A 19271-nucleotide genomic window follows, 5' to 3' on the forward strand; every position below is an offset into this window, starting at 1 on the left:
TGTTGCCTGTGCAGCCACCTGTGCAACACCAGACAACACGGGTGAAGAGGCCTGGCAAACACAGGCAGCCCTTTCCCAAACCCACCCACCTACCAGTGAAGATCTGTGCACCTTCAAGGAAATCTCAGTTGCTGCTGCTCTCCTTGTGCTGGGCCAGTGCTTCTGCAGCCTCCCCACTCCATCCCACCACTCTCCACCTCACAAGAACCCCCAGGGCAATCCTCAGACCCAAGCAGCACTCAAGACCTTGTCCTTAACCTCAACCTCACATTTGGTCTCTGCTTCTTTGGAAAGACTGAGGTACGTGCACATAAAACTATGGCAAGGGTATCAGCTGCAAGACTTTCTCTTATCATTTCATGTGTGAGTAAGAGCTTCCAATCCTCCTGCCACAAAACTGAAATTAGTTTGTTGCATGCTGTTAGAGAGTAACCACAATTGATTCCTGCAATTGCTCCATATCAGAGGTGGGTAAATGCATGTTTACCAGATACTGGTACTTTGGAGTTTGCTCAATATTATTAGATAGACAGGCATAATAAAACACTTAGGAACCCTTTGATCTAAAGGCTGCATTTATATTTCAGATCTGAAATGTCCATGGCACCAGAACATTTGCTTATGTGCACACTTCCAGATTACCATGCACAGCACATATTCTTCCTGGCTTTCCCTTCAGCTCTGCTAAGTCAAACATTTTAGAGTTCAGTGTCAGCTGGCTTTGCCCTACACATTGCCACAATCTCTTAGTGAAGAAAAAAGCCTATTAACTTTTGCTTAAATAAAAGATTAGAATTTGAGAAAAGCAGCATTTCTAGCAACACCGCATATAGTACAAGTCTTCATGGATTTTTAATGTATTTGCCTCAAGGTGATCATAGTTGTTCTCAGAGAGGAACTTCCCTATGTGCCATTACACATCACCAGGTATTTTACCTTTGAACCAGGCTGAACCTGCTGTTACTGGAAATAAGTAAGTGTACTAACTGTAACTAACTAATTGGATTAGTTCCCAGAATAGTCATTTTATAACTAGGGAGAGTACTTAGACTGCAGCTTTCAAATCTCTGAATATATTATAACTTAACTACTTGGCAGCATTCGGGGGACAAAAACCACCTGAGTGCCACCTTAGTGAGTACTTATTAGCAATACAAATATTTGGGTTTCTGGACAAAAGATGATTACAGGTTAAATGATATTGGGATAGCATCAGTGGTTGATTAAAAATGAAATAAACTGCTAATGCAGGAAAGAATGCATCTATTTACAGGCCTGAATCCACTTCTAAAACAAGGCGAGAAAGATTTCTGAAAGGCTTCCTCATTTTATGTACTACTGTGTACAAGTAACACATGCAGTTTCTGTTAGGCATTTTTCCAAAGGAAAAGGAAAGCTAAAGAGACAAAAAAGGTGAAATACGTCTTCCTTTAAACCCAGGGGTTATTATTAAAGGTTTTAGGACTTTGTTTGGAATTGCAGTGCTAGTCTGGTAAACTGTTATGCAAAATTACTACTAAATTAACAGATCTGCTGCCATGGAATTGGTTCTTCTCAGTTCAGTGAAACACAATAGGGCTTGTTGCTTCACCATCCCTTCTGCCCTTGCCTGGATATATTCTGCCCCATGCAATATAATGCACTTCTGTCCTTGGGCATCATCTCTATGGTATTTGCCTTCCCAATCAACCATACTATCTGAGGCCCGCCAATTCCTATGGGAAAAAGCATTGAGGAGGCAGGATTTGACTTGCAGAGCCTTTAAGGTTTATGTGGAAGGTTTAATGCAGGTCAATAAAGGGTTTTAGAGAACTGTAGAATTGTCTAATTTTTTTAAGGATACTTTTCATTTTATAAAAACTTCATTGACAGAGTCCAATATGTCCATGCTCCCAAAATGGTAAGCCAGGAATCAATCTGATATGATGTTAGTTTTGGGGCAAGGTGACAGACAAAAGGGATGCAGTACTGGATAATACAGGAAAAGAAGACATGGAGCGCCTGAGAGTGTTGCTGAGTTTCTGGTCTGCCATTTCTTTCACAACCCAAATCACATCTTCTACCTCAGTCTTCACTGACACAAACAGGCTGCTTTTAAACTGGCCAACAAGGCTACACAAAAAGGCACAACTACCCAAGGGCTCCTTGTCAGCACCAGAGCTAGCACTGGGCTGATGGGATTGTGCTGCTGTGTAGCCTGCTGCCTCATCCAAAACTGGCCTAGGTCCAGCTCTATGGGCCAGCATTTTCTCCTTGGGAACAGCCCCACCTTTGTGTTGTGAAGCAAATGTCCTCTTTATGTCTCTGTCTTCCAGGTTCTTATTCATAAACCTTATCTACTATCACTGCCATGAAGAAAAATGCTTGAAACAGCTAACATACCTTGGACAGGAGCAAACCTGGCACCCAGCTGACCTGAAATGGGACTGAGTTCAGTCCTTTTGTCCTTTACTGCCTTTCAAGCGGTCATTTTATGATATGCTCTCCCACTGTTTTCCCTACAAAAGAGAAAGCAGAGTGACATTTCCTACCCTTCTACTCTCCAAACTGACAGCAGTTCAACACTGTAGTGACTTCTTTGTCCCTTGTAAGTAGACAGGTACCTTACACAGAGTACGTGTGATGGACAAGTGATGGACAAGTGCCACAGGGGTCAGGGGAAGCATCTGAAACCCTGGATACCATTCTGAGCTTCAGAGGACACCCACGTCTCCTCATAACAAAAATAGGCCAGAAATAAGGTAAGAATAGACCTCTCTCGTGGGGTTTGGGTACACGAGCTCCTGTTTGAGGCCAGAGATGTCTGAAAATCTGAGAGAGAAGGTTAAAAGAAATTTTGGTGCTCATAGGAGAGGAGGCTAAAAAAGGAGACGGAGACAAGTGAAAAAAAAAAGGATGAAAAGGAAAGGGGAAGGAGAAAAAGGAAAGGACTGTGATGTTTTAAAAAAAGATTTGTGTTTGGGTTTTTTTAAAAATTATTTTGGTCATGCCCAGGAGCTACTAAGTCTCAGTGATCAGGACAAGCACTTCCCAAGGCCTTAGCTCTCCTCCTCCTTACTGCCCTGCATTGCATGCAGTCCTTTGCAGAAATGAAGAGTACAAAGGTGTTGTACAAACTATGAAATCAGAATAGTAGGACCTTGTACTCTCTATGTCTTTATGCTGCAGAAAAGGATTACACACAACACAGGGAAATGAGACATAAATCTCCTATAGCCTCAACACAGGAGATAGACCCCTGCTGGGGGATCTGATGCTGCCATTGGCAAAAAGTGTCAGCACCCAGTGAAACTGGTGGGAGTTAAGGGCATGCAAAATAAAAGAAATGTAGGACTGGCACTGGAATATTCATTTAGAGCCCTTGACAACAGTGGGAATCCCTTCCTGGGTTCAGCTGTTCCAGACCAGACTGGAAATATCAGCCAGAAAACAGAGCAAAGAGATGCTACTATTGCCCTTTATTTATTTAGACTTACTGTAATGTAAACAGATATGAAACCTGAGAAAGCAAAAGCTCAGAGCACACCTTGTGCTTTGAGGATGTTTACAAATTGCCAGTCCTTTAAAAATAGTATGAGCAGGAATTAGAAAAAAAAAAAATCCCTTGAAGATATTTCCTGGTTCCTGCTTAAGCATGTGAAGGAAGAAAGAAGACTTACTCACCTTGGGCCAGGTCCAGATGCACACTGTCCCCTCCACATGGGGCTTTGCTTTTGGTAGTGCTTGTATCCATGTTTGCCATTTGAACTGACGGAGCCCTGAACAGCAGCAGCAGGCCAAAAGAAAAGGTTGTCTGGTGCAGATGGTGGAAAGCCAGGCTTGGCAGCAAGTGGGCTGCAGACAGTCTTGAGCAGTGCATGTGAGGGCTGAAGGAGGAGGAGGATTCACCAAGATTGCTTGGTGGCATGGCCCTCAACCAGAGCTAGTAAGACAGTCTTCTGTTTCTCTGCCTCTTTTCAGCTTTTTGATGGAAGAAAAACAGCTCTTACCCAAAATCCATTTGGGGCCAGTTTGTGAAGTCAACTGCTCTTCACAAAAAGCTGCTATTCACTTAACAGTGTGACTTTCTGTGACTTTCCTTCTTGGATATAATTTCCTCATGTTTGCGGTGCTGTAAATCTGGCTGCACACAAGGGCAGAAATATCCAAGCAGGTGGTTGCCAGAGTTCTCCCTTCAACAGAGCACAGGATCTGGTAGGCCAGGTCGCACTGGCAACCACCAAGTTTAGTATCTTGTCTGAGGCATCAAGCAACGCCTACTTCTCAAGAGGCAAATTCAGAATTCCATGAATGATTCAGTGCTGGCTATGAGGGAGAAAAATTCCTTTCTCCCTAAATAAATCAAATACTCAGCATCCCAGACCTATTGCTATCAAATTCCAGTTTTACTTCTGCTTTGTGCTTCACACACACTGCCCTACTCACATGATGGCTTTCCTTTCCAAATATTGGGTGAATTCTGTCTCATGGGAACCCATGCTCTTTCTAAAAGGGTCTACCAAATCCCTTGCCCTTGTAATGCCACAGCGCACAGCCCATACCAACCTACAGCCAGAAGCCAGGCACGTTCAGCTGCCCTGGGGAGAAAGCAGGTGAGGGAATGGATACTCCTATTATCTTGCTTACAATTCAAACAGGATTTTAAATGTTGCAGGACCTTCCAAACAAGTGAATGCAGTCATTTATGAAGGTGGTATGGAGCAGGCCAATTGGACTTGTGAATAACACAAAGCTTTGCAGGAAACAGAAATGCTTTGATGGCTGCAATGATGGTATAAGGGACTACGTAAACCTATTCACACTTGATTTTCCGGACAATCGCAAGCTCTTAAATGTTTACTGAAAGCAGTGCCAGCTGTCCAAGTCCTGTCCTTGTCTGAGTACTTGTCACTCAGCCACCGCACTTCAGTTTCTTGCTCATGAAGAGAAGTGGCAGTGCCTGTGCTGCTCATTCCTGGCCCTGGCAAAAGGCTAATACTAAGAGGCTGAAGGACTAAAAGGCAGGTCCTGAGACTTGTCCCACCTTTCCTGGGGCTGGTGTGACATACCTACTGCCTGGTGCAGCTAACTAGGACTGCCCTCTAGTGCAGGGATCAAACTCACTGAATAATTTAAAAGATGGGGATAGCTATGAATGGAACGGACACCTGTGGCTGAATGGTGAGCCAGGTCTTGCTCAAGTATCAGAGGTCTATGGCTGGCAAGGAGACTCCCAAGTTGTATTCCAAGTGGCACATTGACCATGAATATGAGGCCACCAATGTGCTCAAACAGTGCAGAACAACCAGTTGTGCCTTTCTTTGCAAACAGAAGTTCTCATGCAAATCACAGGTAAATCAGTAAAGTAGCACCAATTCAGAAGAATCACATTATCATTTTAATTTTAGAAGTGTCAGAAATGTCTTTTGGGGTAATGTATCTAAGACAATACTTGGCTAGTTCAGTCTCTGTCTCACCACCAAGCAAGATGTTGGTGGTTGACTACTGAACCAATTCATGAATCTTCTCACCTTAGAGGACGTTTTAGAACTTTTTCATAAGAGAAGACTTTTCAAACTACTGAAATCTATGAATTCCCAAGAAAAATATCCTTCTGTGCAACAGTGGAATGAATCACTTCAGACAACTGAAAATAATCTTGATTTTTCTCTCATTGCTTCAGGCTTTAGGGACATTGTTATGATTCAGCAACCACCTGCAATTAGATACAGCAAGATAAAATTACATTACTGGAGAGAAAAGATCTGCTTACAGTGGTTCCACATAGACATCTGAACTCTTTATCTTCTTCTGTACACCTGGTGTATTCTGTCTATACTTCTTATCACGAGACAAATGAATCTGAAGGAGCTGGGTCAGATTGACCACATTCTTGGAATCCACTTGATAGCTTCCTGTTGAAAAGAGGTATTATAAGGGGATGAAGTTAATAATGTGAAAGATTCAGAAGAATGGCAATGGACTATAAAGGTTTTTATCTTTTAAAACCTTTTGTGGCAGATGAGTTCACTCAAGGTCATCCAGTCCACAATATTTTTTCTATGAGAGGCCAATATCTGGGCAAAATAAGGGAAAATATGTACATTTGTCCTGTAATCCATAATAGATAGAACTCATTTTAAAAGCATGGTGCTAATGAAGCACCATTAGACAGTCAGTGGTAGTAAGTGCCTTGGCTCTGCGGTTGCATTTAACTCACATGAGATGTATTAATAGATCCCACATGCCTCTAGCTCCCCAATGCTCACTAATACAAACACACACTTGCACAGCCTGCTGCCCATCCCCAGATATGCTATATCCCTGTGAAGATTCTCACTCTTTCCGGATTTATCTAGCCTAAACAAGCTAATTACCTGCAAAAATTACCGTGTCATACCCATCCCTCTTCCCAGCTCTTCTAATATATACAAATGGGATCTACCATGCTCTCATGTAACTAAAAATCAGCCCAAGGTACTGTGGCCACAACTAATTTTAATTTCAACAATTTAATTAGATGATTGTGCAGAGCAAATGAACATCCTTCTCTGGTTCCTGGTGGAGCATTATTCACATAAAACCACACCCTTACAACCTGTAGGTATGAATTCAAGGACAGACACCATGACACAGAGTCTAATTATGGTCAGAGCTTGAAGACATTGTTAGAAATTGTTACCACTGCTGCACCTATTTTGTGACTACTTAGAAGATTTTACTTTCTAACATACAATAAATGCACCTGAGCTGCTCCTCCTGGTCACCTGAGTAACTACTTCTTTTGAGAGTACTATTTGTACCAGCCTTGCTGGTGTATCTTTTGTGAGGTCTCCACTAACTACAGTCAAATGATCAGACTTCAGCAGCAGACCCAGGAAGAGAATCCCAGATTTGTAAATGTTTCTGGCACTACACAGACAGATTTTCAAGTTAACAGCAGCAACTCCTGCACACAGATAGTGCAACTTCCCAGTAATAAAGACGTGCTGACTACTTGGTGTGAATTCCCACTGGCTGAAAACACAGACACAGTGTGGAGGTGAATGTTTACCACTGGGGGAGCAAACTGAGACTCTGGCTGACAGCAGAAAAATAAGAGGATTTCTTTAAACAGTTGTTTCTTAAAGTGAATATAGTGACAAGCTCACAGGACTGGTTAAACCTTCACAGAATGAGACAAAAGGATTGTCTAATAGCTGCCATTTTCAACCTTAACTGGCTTATTTCCTCAGTTGCCTTGGGAAGAGTGTCAGCGTGCAAAATGATATGTACAGGCATACTTGCTCTTCCTCTCCCTTCCAGAGGTATTCTTAGCAAACACCTGCTGCCACTGCTCCTGCCATTGAGAAGCAAGGATCATTTCAGACCCACTGAGCTTTTCATCCTTATGAATGCAGTCATACAACAGCAAAAATGCAGCAGTTGTGTAACAATTAATTGTATTTCACAACAGCTGGAGGGCAAAGAGGGTCTAAAAGGACAAACCACCAAACATTCCATGTCCCTTACTGTAACAGGCAAACACACTGTAAATGGAGTTGGTAGAGTTGGAACAGACCAGCTTGTAAGTCTGAGAGCACTGATCACAGCTGAACAAGTTTCTCTTAAGCCCTCCTTCAACGTTTCATTTCCATGCCTTCCTACAGGGCGACTGACTTAGAAGTATGCATTAATTTCATGCCAAAATATGTCTCTATCTAACTTCAAATCAGAGTCATGGGAAAAACTCCCACTGGCTTCAGCAGAGTTTGCTCAAGCCCTTCATCTATCCTAACCTGCTGCTGATAGCTATTTGTGTCCCTAAATGACCCAGATGTCCCAGATGATAGCACATGAACAGGATATCATACCGAACATAGCATGGAGCAATAACTTGACTGTTCCTAAACTATTCGGAGCTAGTAACTAGGAATGCAGAGATAAGCACAGCACACGGTGCTTTCACAAGGCTGTAAGGGAGCTCCATGGACTAGTGGGTACTGACCCCACTCCTTTGGGCCCTGTTGAAAACTCCATAGCCTGTGGATCCCTGTCTGATCCCCTTTGCTCTCGGAACCAGATATTGCTCCTCTGAAGTCAGTGCAGTGCTATGATTGCACAGGCATGGGAATGAGTTAATATTATCCATTTTCTCACTTACATGTTCTTATGCAGCAGTAAATAAAAGCTTGATGGGGCCTTTGTTTAGTGAAAAGGGAGCAAGATGACTGAAACTAATTCTAAGGTCAGAGCATGCACACAGGCTGATACTCCTGGTAGCAAATATTAGCTCCTTCCCAAGCTACCCTGCAGTAACATCTGCATGTGTCTAGATACAAGCAAGGAAACAGTCTTCTATCATTACTATTTCAGAACAACAGAACTAACAAGACACAACTGCTGCTCAATTACAATTACTATTTTATAGCATTTTTATAGCAATTTATTTTATATCAAGATAAAAGCTCCCCCATTTCCCTAATATAATATTTAAGATTGAGATTTCGTGAATCAGATAACCTTAAATTTAGTTTTCAGAGCAATATCAACCCTACCCAGCAAGGCTAGTCAGACAGCGGAATGTGGCAGACTGTAATTTTGGCAAATAATTTGACAGAGTAGTGTCATTTTGCCTTTCGCTTTAGGAATACACATACATGTGCCAATGGGAACACAAAAGCAGAACTGAAAGGAGAATTCTTTATTACAACTGTTTGAAAAACTTGATTTATATCACTAATTAACTGATAGTTATTCTTTACAAGCTCTGTTCCAGTACTTTCCATCAAATATATCTGCCTTTAGGTATTTAGTACATAATTGCTTCCCCATAACAGTAGGCAGTTCTAGCAGTCTTGCAGTTCCAGCAGTCTTACAGTTCTAGCAGTCTAGCAGTTCTTACTCCTCTGTGTTTTAATCACTTAGCCATCACTGGGGTCTTTAATATAGAACACAGTGATTTTAAAAATGTCTCAGTCACATTGTAGTTACAGTGCAAGCACGCTGCGCGGTGGAACAGCATAGTCACAAGCCCTCCCCACTCCTCTGCTGGGCCAGGAAACGTGTTACTGAAATCCGTGCTACTTATTGCCCTGAAACTGTCCTGGAGTTCCACCTCCACCAATATCTTGTAGCTAAAAATGGAGCTCTCGCCTCACCCCGAAGAGGTCGCTAATTAAAATCGGTATTTTTAGGCTCTGGGTATACTCAGATACACTGCAATTGATACTATAAATATTTTGGGGTTTTATTTTCTTATACAATTAGTCTCTAGAAAAAGGACAGAAATTTCACCTTCACTGTAATGACAGCCCAACTTATGAAAATATCTACTGGATATAAAACAGAGGAAAGAATAAATCAAAAGGCATTCAGTGACTTCAGTAGCCTTTCAACTGCATTAGTGGGTGATGGCAGAAACAGCAAACAATTGCAAAGCAGCAACCGAGTAGCTGAATTTACTGCATCAGCTCCAACTACATTTTAAAGACAATTTTATTTTCCCACTTTTTGCCTTCACTTCTTATTTTCCCTCCAAGCGAAGAAAGCGTTTGCTGCAATTTTAGCCAAGGCTAGAGAGATGCTTCAGGGAAGAGCGGATGAGAGTATTTGCAATTTCATCAAGTTCCTAATAGCTCAAGCGAGAAACATTGGAGTTATAGATACTTCAGTGCTCTGGGTTTTCTCCAGCAGACCAAGCAGACAGAGACATCAGGGGAAATTTCCTGTTCCCTCATGGCTCTGCACAACATTTTCTCACCACCTCTTCAACATGTCCTGATGTTGTGTACCTGGTGTGCAAAGTACAGAAGGCACAACTAAGTTATCTTCTGGCTTGGAAAGGAACTAGAAAGGACTACAGAAGGCTACAAAAAATGCAAAAATGCTGGAAATCAATTCAACATTGATTGGAAGAGGAAAATCACACTACTTCACCATTTCTGCGACCCATAGTTCAATAAGGCAAATGGAAAAATGCTTTGTTCAATACACTGTTCAATACATTGCTTGCATTACTGGCTTACCCAGCTGTATGATACCCAGACATTTTCTTGCTGCTGGTGTATTCACTTTCATAAGACTTCTTACAGAAAATGGCTATAGCTGTTAAAAGTGTTTTATAGGTGGGGAATGGAGAAACTTAGATCACTTGACAGCTAAGAATACAGGTCTTTGAAACCTGGACTAATGCTTAAATTATTGTATCTTCCTTCCCTTTCCATCCGTCATTCCAGTTGTTAAGCGTCCACTGTGACACAGACTAGCCCAAGAAATGCATTAGGATTTTGATCTGTGTACTTCTGCTTTTTTTCATTGTCCTAAACTTATCAAATATCAAAATAAACTTGAGTAAAAAGGGTCCACTGGGTAGAAAATTTCGATGCGAAGTCTTTGACACTGGAACTCATTTTCTGCCATGGACCTTGTTTGTATGCATTGCATTCAGTGAGGTTTTGTGTGCCCTCCAGGAAGGCTGACCTGCTCTCTAATGACAAAAGATGCAGTAAAGAGAACTAAAAAAGAAAATATTTTGAAATTCACAATAATCAATTAGGATGCCCTTGATAGCCATTCTAGGCAGTAGGAAGTGCATTTTGCTTCACTGTAGTTTTGCAGAGAAGATAGGTGCTTTTATAGGGATGAATACATAAATATTTCAGATGATAAGCTGCTTACTTTGTGGACTTCAATTTTCCTAGTGCAAGCAAGAAAGCTGCTCTCAACCTTTAGCTTTTGTCTGTCATTCAGAAATATGTAAGCCCTGGACTGGAGCAGGTCTGGTCTCATTACAGGGAAGAAAGGGAGGTGGGGTTGCCACAGTCAAGCACAGCAATTTGCTGTGGGAGAGTTAAGCTATATTCCTTTTCCTGCATGTAGGTTACTGAGCTACCCAGGTCTTTGTTGTTCTATATAAAACCAGAATAATGTGCATTTATCTGCACCCAGACTAATCTGTAACATTGTTTTAAGTTACATGAGCTAGAAGAGAGATTTTGATAAATTCAGTAGCATTACTCTAAACTGGTTACAACTTTGCTAAAGTATTATAGCTTTAAGGGAGACAAAATTTAGTGACTATTTAGTGAGTTCATGTAATTGTAGGTTTATGAAAGGTGGAGAAACATCAACATCACGAAGAAGCAACATCGAAACTCTTTGTTCAGCTCTTAACCAGAGAGGGAAACTGGCAGTCAGGCAGTCAAAGTTTCCCTTTCAGAACACCAGCCACTGCATCAGCTGAATTATCTATTTGGAGACCTCTACCCCATCCCCTCACCTGACTTTTTCCCCCTCCTCTGCTAGGTCCTTGGGAGATACTATATTGGGACACTATTTTTTACCAGGGCAGCCATCTCTGTGACATCTATTTGCAGAAGATGTCCTAGAGGAGGATGCAGGTGCAGATGAGGAAGTCCCTTGCTTTCACTGCTGCCTAGAAAAATGTTTTCTGAATTCTATTCGGAAATAGGCAAATGAAATCAATTCAGGCTGATCTAGGAATATGCTGGTAGCCCACTATCACTTTACACTCCACTGAAGTGGAGCTCAAGCCCAACTCCAGACATGAATGTACAGAAAGGTACTATACACCTCCATATAGTCAGCCCATCTAGCCCCATAAAAGTTGTTTCAGCTCAGAAGATCTGAGAAACTCCAGAATCATTCATATCTGCTTGGGAAGCTGTCGGACTTGAGCAAAAATGTTAAGTGTATCTGAATAAATTTAATCTGAAGCTATCATATGTACTGTTGCCAATAAAGAATTCCACAGCCATGTCTGTTGAGGAACTAGAAAAAAAAAGAAAATGATCCCTCTTTCAGGCCAGTTTCCTCCAGCCCCTTAGAGCTAGCACGTATGGCAGAAACCAGTAGAAAGGACATAACCAGTTTATTACAATCTCAAATCTAGTCTTTGTCTAGGATATAAATTTCATCTCCCAATGACTATAATGCAGCCTTTTGGAGCTAGTTGGTATGATAAACATATTCTGCTTAAGTAGTTCCAAGCCATTTGTTTCTTCTACAGGCATAACTATTTCAGATGGAAGTGTGTTCTCTCTCTTTTTTCTCCCTCCACATACTGAAATGGTTGTATTGGCATCATACACCTTTATACAAATATAATCTTCATTCACAGTAGAGATCACAGAGCTTTAACTCCAGGATATTTAAAGCCACTGCAATTTCTCTATGTAGACAAACCACATAATTTCCAACACTTGGAGATTCCTCCATCAGAGTTCTTGCTATTTGGCTTGTCAGAGTTTTGGAGAGCTTCCCAAAACTCGCTGACATGAAATATTGTCACAACATGCAGGATCCTTTCCTACAGTCCCACTTCAGAAAAGCAGGCAGAAGTTACACCCAGGAGCCACTAGCCTTCAAAGCCTACAGCCCTTTTGCTTCTCTTCCACATAGCTGACCTTGAGCTGTACTTGCTCCAGCTATTCTCACCCTCTCTTCTTTCGCTGAAGAGTTTGTTCTGTCCTGTCTGATGTTCCTGAGTCACTATCCATGTCTTAAGATATATCTCTGAGTGTCTCATGTGTAAGTAAAATGACAGAAATAAAAAGCTCCACTCTTAATAACTCTTCTTAGCAAAAAAGATCCAAACTCTGCCCTTCCATGACCCTCTTACAGGCTTATGTCTTCTCTGTCATGAGCAGCTGGAATTCATTGCATCAGGTTTCAAAGATCTGACTGCTTGTGGAGGATGCTAAAATATCCTCTCATCAGGGAAATACCCTACTCTGCAGTGCTATCCATTATTTTGGAACAGATGGTGAGTCTAGTCCCAATAGCTCAAAATTGCTCCCACAAGCTCTGATCCTTTAGCCCTGGCCCTACAAATGTCACTTCTACTCCCTCCATCTACTGAGGAATCCTTTCCACAGCCTCAAGGAGGAGCTTGGCTGGGACAAAAGCTGAAGGCAGGTGGGTAGTCAATGACTTGGGATGAGCCCAGAAGCATCTGCTCCTGCCAGCTCTTTGAAGCCATGGGGATGATGTGTGACCCACAGCCACCTCATCCCACAGCAGCCAGAGGAGCAACAGTTTGTGCCACATTCCTTCACTTTTCAGCTGGGACTTACCTTATGAATCTTCCCTATTTTATTGCCACAAGGTGACAGCAAGGACAAGGATAGTGTCAGCTGAACAGCTCCAAAGACAGGAAAACACCTCTGTGCATCGCCTCAGGTGATTACAGAAAAGATCTATAAATAAAAAAACCCAAACTTTTCTTGATTCCTGGTATAAAACTAACATTCCTATTGTTTCTCTTCTTTTCTTTTTTTTTTTTTTTCTGTGTAAAACTAATCACTCTTATCAGTGTCTCCTTGAAATGCTCAACCTCTTCATCTGGTTTTGTCAGACCCGGACCTGAAAAAATCCAAACAAGCCTAACATGATGTAGAATGTGTTGTAGAGCTCATCCTATTCAAAAGTTTTGGGCTAAAGAAAGAGGAATCCCATAAGAGCAGAAAGTAAGAGTATGATGTGCCCCAATAGAAGCGTGAACACAGAGGTGCACTGGGACCTCAAGGCCTTCAGAGTCAGAAAATCACAGGTTCTGCCCTCTATAATGAAACAACACCTGTTGAAAATAGAGCCTTGAGAATTTGATACAAGAGTTTATTGAGTGTCACGACAGCCTCCAGAAATGCTCCACAAAGATGTCTCACAGGGCACTGTATCAGGCTCTGAGGACAGCACTGACTGACCCTGCACTGGGCACTTTAACTTCAGCCAACAAGCCACGTTTGGGAAAAGCATCATCTTTGGGCATATAATAAAGGCACTGCTTTCAAAACAAGAAACCTAACAGCTGTAGAACTAATTGCAGGCATAGCACAAATTGCTTAGGAGTCTAATTTTACATGTAAATGGCAATTAATCTCTTAGATAATTTGGGTTAGAAAATCTCACGGTGGACCATCTGGAACGTGCAGGAGCAGTAGTCCTGGTCACACACCACAGGCTTTTTTGTTCTCCTGTAGGAACTCAACTGTCTGGGAGCAGGGTGTCTCTTGCTACTCTGTAAGGAGCAGCTGCCCATGACGTCACATTTCAGTGATGACCTCATGCTGGCTCTGTACCAGTAATTTCTAGGAGACTATTCCCATTTTACCACATTGTAGAGAGGAGAATCTGGCTCACTGAGATGAATGTGTGAGAACCTGCAGCTAGGAGAAGATGCCACCATGCCCTGCCCCTGCATCTCCTACGCCTGAGAGACGAGCACTGAAGAGAAATACCTGCCAAAGAGCCTCCACCTCACATCACGCACCATAATAAAAAATACTGGTATTTTATTTATGTTGCCAAATTAACAGAAATGGTCATCGAAAATCTATCTTGGCAGTGTCTAATAACGAGCTTTTTTAGAGGCCTATATTTTTTGCCGTAGCTGCAACTCTTCAAAAATGTAATGCTTTGTTTTGACTTGACTGAGGGCTGGGGTGGATAGGTGGGTGGTCTGGAATCCATATGGGCCACTTTAAGTACCTTAGTCACACCAGAAGCTTCAAGTTACCACAGCATCTGCTCTGTTTTTCCTGTTAACAATGATAGAACCTTAAACTGAAAATAAAAAATAAAAATTTCCAGTTTAATTCATTACAAACCAGTTTTACACAGCATTTTGCTTTCTAGAGATACTCAGCTTATGAGGTGTTTGCTGCCTGGTAACTGGTTTCTCTGACTGAGATTTTAGAAATAAATAGCTCAGCATGTTTCTTTTAGTTATTCTCTCACTGACTTGAAATAATACTTTGCTTATTTATTCCACTTTCCTGTGGTCCTGCTTGTTCATTCTTTTTGAGTTCCATTTGTCAGTATTTGGACAGGACGCCTCAAAGGGAACCCTGCTCAGGTGTTGATCCAATGCTCTCACATGGTATCTTGCAGCTTTACATGCCTGAAGCTGCCTTCTGATGCTCTGTAAAAGCGACGACAGAGCAGCTCTTTAAAAACGCCTTTTACAGAGTGTCACTATTGAAAATGGTGTACCTAAATAAAAATCCCTAGTACTTCCTCCCACCACGAATGTCCTAGCAGCATCTGCTTGACAGTTTTCTATTTCCTGAAGCAATTTGGTCTGTCATGGTGTCACACAGTACCCAACAGCTGCTGTCAACCAAGAAGTAGCTTCAGATCCACAGTGGGTGAAGTTTCTTCTGGGCAGCCCTGGAATCTCCACATTCTTGCAGCCCTGGAGGGGGTTTCCTGTCCTACAGGATGCATCACTTCCTTTTGATTACTGCTGTCAAGCTTTTGCCAGGCAGGTAGCATTTTAAGACTCCAGAACTGCACAAACACCATTTGGGAATGTTTGAGAACAAAAAAATGATTTACTTGGGTACAGTACAGCCACATTATTCATGCAAATCCACTGCCAAGGGAGTCTTGTCATAATATACCATCTATTTAGGAAAAAAGGAAAAAAAGTCCGCCCTTCTCACAACTGGTGGGACATCATAAATCCTGGGTTCCAAGAGCTTTGGCCCTCCACCATCTGCTGATTTCATCACGCCTTCTCTCTCTCTACTGAGACTTCTGTATTCCTGCCAAGTGTTGTTTCTGTGTCCTCTTCAGGCTTGGATAACCGCACTCCTCCCTCTTTTTCAGGCCACCCCTATGCTCTCTGTGGTGCCAACTCTCAAGTGCACCAAGGTGGGCCAGAAAAACACCAGAAATGCCAGAAGATGGGCCCAGATAGGCACCAGCGTGGAAAGAGTGTGGATGGCTGTGGGACTTGAGTCAAGCACACACCAAAATGACCGTCTAAATCTGTACTCATATCCCCTTTAGGTCACAAATCAGCTTTGTCTCACTGGTAGAGCCTTTTTAATACCATTTTGTTTTCTGCTGGTGTTTCTAAGGCTGCAGACAATAAAAAATGCAAGAGATGCTGTTATTACTGTGCTGTAGCCTGGGAGGTGTGGAACGAAGCCACCAGTGTGACCACTTGCTCCTGATTACAACTTGTGTGGATGCTGTCATGATGGAGACTGACTGTGGTGCCAGATAGCCTGGGGAATAGTGTCCAATGGGCTTTTAAGATAAATGCTTTTAATTTCAATCATTTTTCATTTCTTTCTTGATTATGAGTCTAGCCTTCTAGCTGAGCAACTACATCTATTGTTGTTGCTCAGTGGATTTATTTGATTTCTAGTTTTGCAGACTGCATAGGAGCTAGGATCTGGGTTCCTGGTAGATGTGGAGTATTTGACATGGTGCCTGACCATCTACAGTGACTTCTGCACAAGCAGTGAAGCAAGAGAGCCCCTACCTCGACTATACTGTGGAACAGGAGGGAGTCACAGAGGACTTACTATTTTTGCACCCCTGCTATTCTGGACAGTCCCTCCTATTGATTATATTACCACACACTTCATGTTGCAAGGAAGGAGAAAGCAACGAGTTTCATCAACCTCATGTTGAGAGCTGTTTTTTTCTATCCAGAACCAGATGAAAGTGGAAGGGGAACATTTGAGAACCAAGCCACATGCATGGTGGTTGTTCTGCAATTGTATTTCCACAAGGTGTGGTGTGCCCTGTAACAGCCAGTGGGATGCTTTCATAGTGAAAGCTATAAAGTGTTATTAATGAATTATGTTATGGTAAAAGCAAAAGTATAGGTTGCTGATTTAGTCAGGAAATATTTTAGGGTCTGATTGGTTTTGCTACTACAGTCAAAGATTAATTGGGGTTGGACATTGTTGCTTGTCTGGAAAGTCGAGTAAAACACCTGGATGTGTGGAGCCATGTCATTGTGCATTACCAGGGCACTCTGCAGGAGTCAGAGCCAAAAGCAACTCCTGAGCCTGGGTAGCACAATTTCTGACATGTTGTCATAGCACACCACAACATTTTAAGGCTTTTTAAAAGTGGGAGGTGTGCTGACGGAAGTGCCAGAGCACATGTGCAATCCCAGTGTGATCCATTCAGACAATGGAATAGTTTTTTCTATGGAGATTCCCTAATGCTAAGAAGCTCTCCGCTTCACTTCCATTAGTGAGTTGTGAGGTTTTTTGCTTGTCTTGGCCACTCTATTTCAAAGTGAACAGCTTTTGGGAAGAAAATACACAGAAAGAAAGTAACCTGACAGTTTGTATCACACATTTGCCTAAGCTATCTTAAAATGCTGCAGAAAATTTATTACACAAATACACTGGCTACCATCACATTTTCCTTTTTCAGAATCTCTGAAAAACACAATCTGTTTAAAAATCACAAATTAGGCAACTAGTAATGATGGCATTCATGTAAAACCATTTTTTCAAAATTATTCAAATTTTTTTCTGGCTTTTAAACTTATAACTTCCATGTTTTAAAGCTCTTCTCAGCAACCATCAGGGAAAGTTACACTAAGTAAAAAGAAAGCTGAACTTTCGTTAAGCCCATAACTCTAACATAGAACCTCTGACTACTGAGAAACTTATATATATAAAATAAGGAAATCTGATGGTAATTGCTGTAGCTCTTGAAGAACCTCACACACACACACACACACACAAAATATTCTGAGTAGGAAGAATCAGTGAGTGGCTGGCTTGGGTGAAAGACTGAAGCAAAGACTCAAGCTTCATGCTAGATCTAAGCGAGTTTCAAAATGGCCTATAAAAAAACAACAGGAAGAGCCTGCGAAACTATTTCCTGATGAAAGACTTTGTCCTTCAGGGCTTAGGATATCTCTGTAAAGCTGTCTCATTGCCTAAATCTGCCTTTGCTGTCAGCAAGATATACCTGAAATTACATGGCTTTGTAGGGATTATTCAAATCAGAGAAAGGAGTTTAAGGAATTCAAAACATTGAGAAAATGTTACCCTTTAGAAGCATGTTTGGGAAAACAGTTTGGTTTTATTTTGCTCTGGTATTCAGGGATGCCAAAGAAGAGAGCTGAACCTTAGTAATATTCTTTTCCCAATCCAGATCAAAAGGTAAGAGGAATATATAAGATATTCCTCTCCAAGGCCTACCAGGTGGGCCACAGATACATCTTTCAAGGTATGCTTCTAGGTACACCTGGCTCAACAATTGCATCTCCACTGGCCACTAAAAATCTGTCTTTTCACCTCCTCTGAATTTTTTTGTCTTTTCCTTTTCCTAACTAACTTCATTCCTTCACCCCATTCTCTCAAACCTTCTCATCGCTACTCCTTTTTTCCATTCATTTTTTTTACAAGATCTCTGCTGTCCTCCCTCCAGTTTGGCCCTCACAATTCACCTTGTCCCATTGCACAGGCCTTGTTCTGCTCAGGGTATAGAAGAATTGACCCAGGTTTAGATCCTGAAGCAGGATCTTACAGGGTCACACCCTTAAACTACTTTTTTCTTGTACCCATTTATACAGGGCTTTACCCTCCTGTTGCTATCTGGGTGACATCAAGTCCTTCTCAATAGATGGTTTAGTTTGGGATCATATGGCCCAAGGAGACCCTACCAACAGGTGAGTCCTACTGAGGAAACATCTCTTTTTCATGGACACATATTCTCCCTTCACCTCCCACCTGATTTCTGTGTGCTGTCTGTCTTGCAGAAGTGACTTCCTTTCTTTAGACACCCCCCTATATAATTATAGGAATTTTATATATAATTTCCAAAACAGACATTGCTTTGCCCCATCATCTCCTTTCCAAATGTTGTCAGGCATTTGGCACTTCTATGGCCTTCCAAATGATGGCACATAAGCCCTCTGTCATGAGGGTTATATAGCTTGATTTAGCTTTTCTCCTCAGGTCTGTGTCAGCAGAACTGAGAGCACATCTCGACATTCTGGATGAGGTACACAAAGCAGGTTAACTCTCTGCCTTCACTTACAATGCAGCATCTGACAGTGAATGTTTAGCACCTGGTGTTCATCCACTTGAGGCTGTGGTAGTTATTTGCAGCTCAGACCAGGGGGTTCACACTCAAGAGACTGTGCCAGCATTTGATGAGTCTTTGACCAACAGAACCAACAGAAGAGGACCAGCAAGAAGCTGTCAGGATTAGTGCATTGCCCACGCATGCTCCACTTCAAAGGCTCCACTCCTGTTTCTGCTTAGGGATATCATAACAGCTCCTAAAGGCTCGCCCAGAGTTAAGAGCCAGCTGTGCTGCATGGCACACAAACGTACTGCTGAGGGAAGTCTGTGGCACAAAAAAGTTGAACACTGACACAGATATACAAAGGAACGAGAAGCCATTATCTTCCCCAGATCAAAACCAGGAATTGAGACAGTAACTGTGACTTGTCAAGGTCACGCAAGAATTGAGCAATAGAGATTAGAACAGAAATTTTTATTTCTCTGAGTCACAGCTCA

General features: G+C 42.0%; 1 long non-coding RNA gene across 2 annotated transcripts in view; it reads right to left on the reverse strand.

Annotated features, from left to right (window-relative positions):
* LOC121666361 overlaps positions 1–19271 on the reverse strand; it is an 81137-nt gene that overhangs the window by 61145 nt on the left and 721 nt on the right. For both annotated transcript variants that reach the window (XR_006016649.1, XR_006016650.1), the window contains exon 2: positions 5753–5894. This is a non-coding gene — a long non-coding RNA (uncharacterized LOC121666361). The remainder of the gene's footprint in view (positions 1–5752; positions 5895–19271) is intronic.

This window comes from Corvus kubaryi, unplaced genomic scaffold (genome assembly GCF_017639235.1).
Source record: "Corvus kubaryi isolate FWS band 111438036 unplaced genomic scaffold, C.kubaryi_AGA036_p1.0 37341, whole genome shotgun sequence".
Lineage (NCBI taxonomy): Eukaryota > Metazoa > Chordata > Aves > Passeriformes > Corvidae > Corvus > Corvus kubaryi.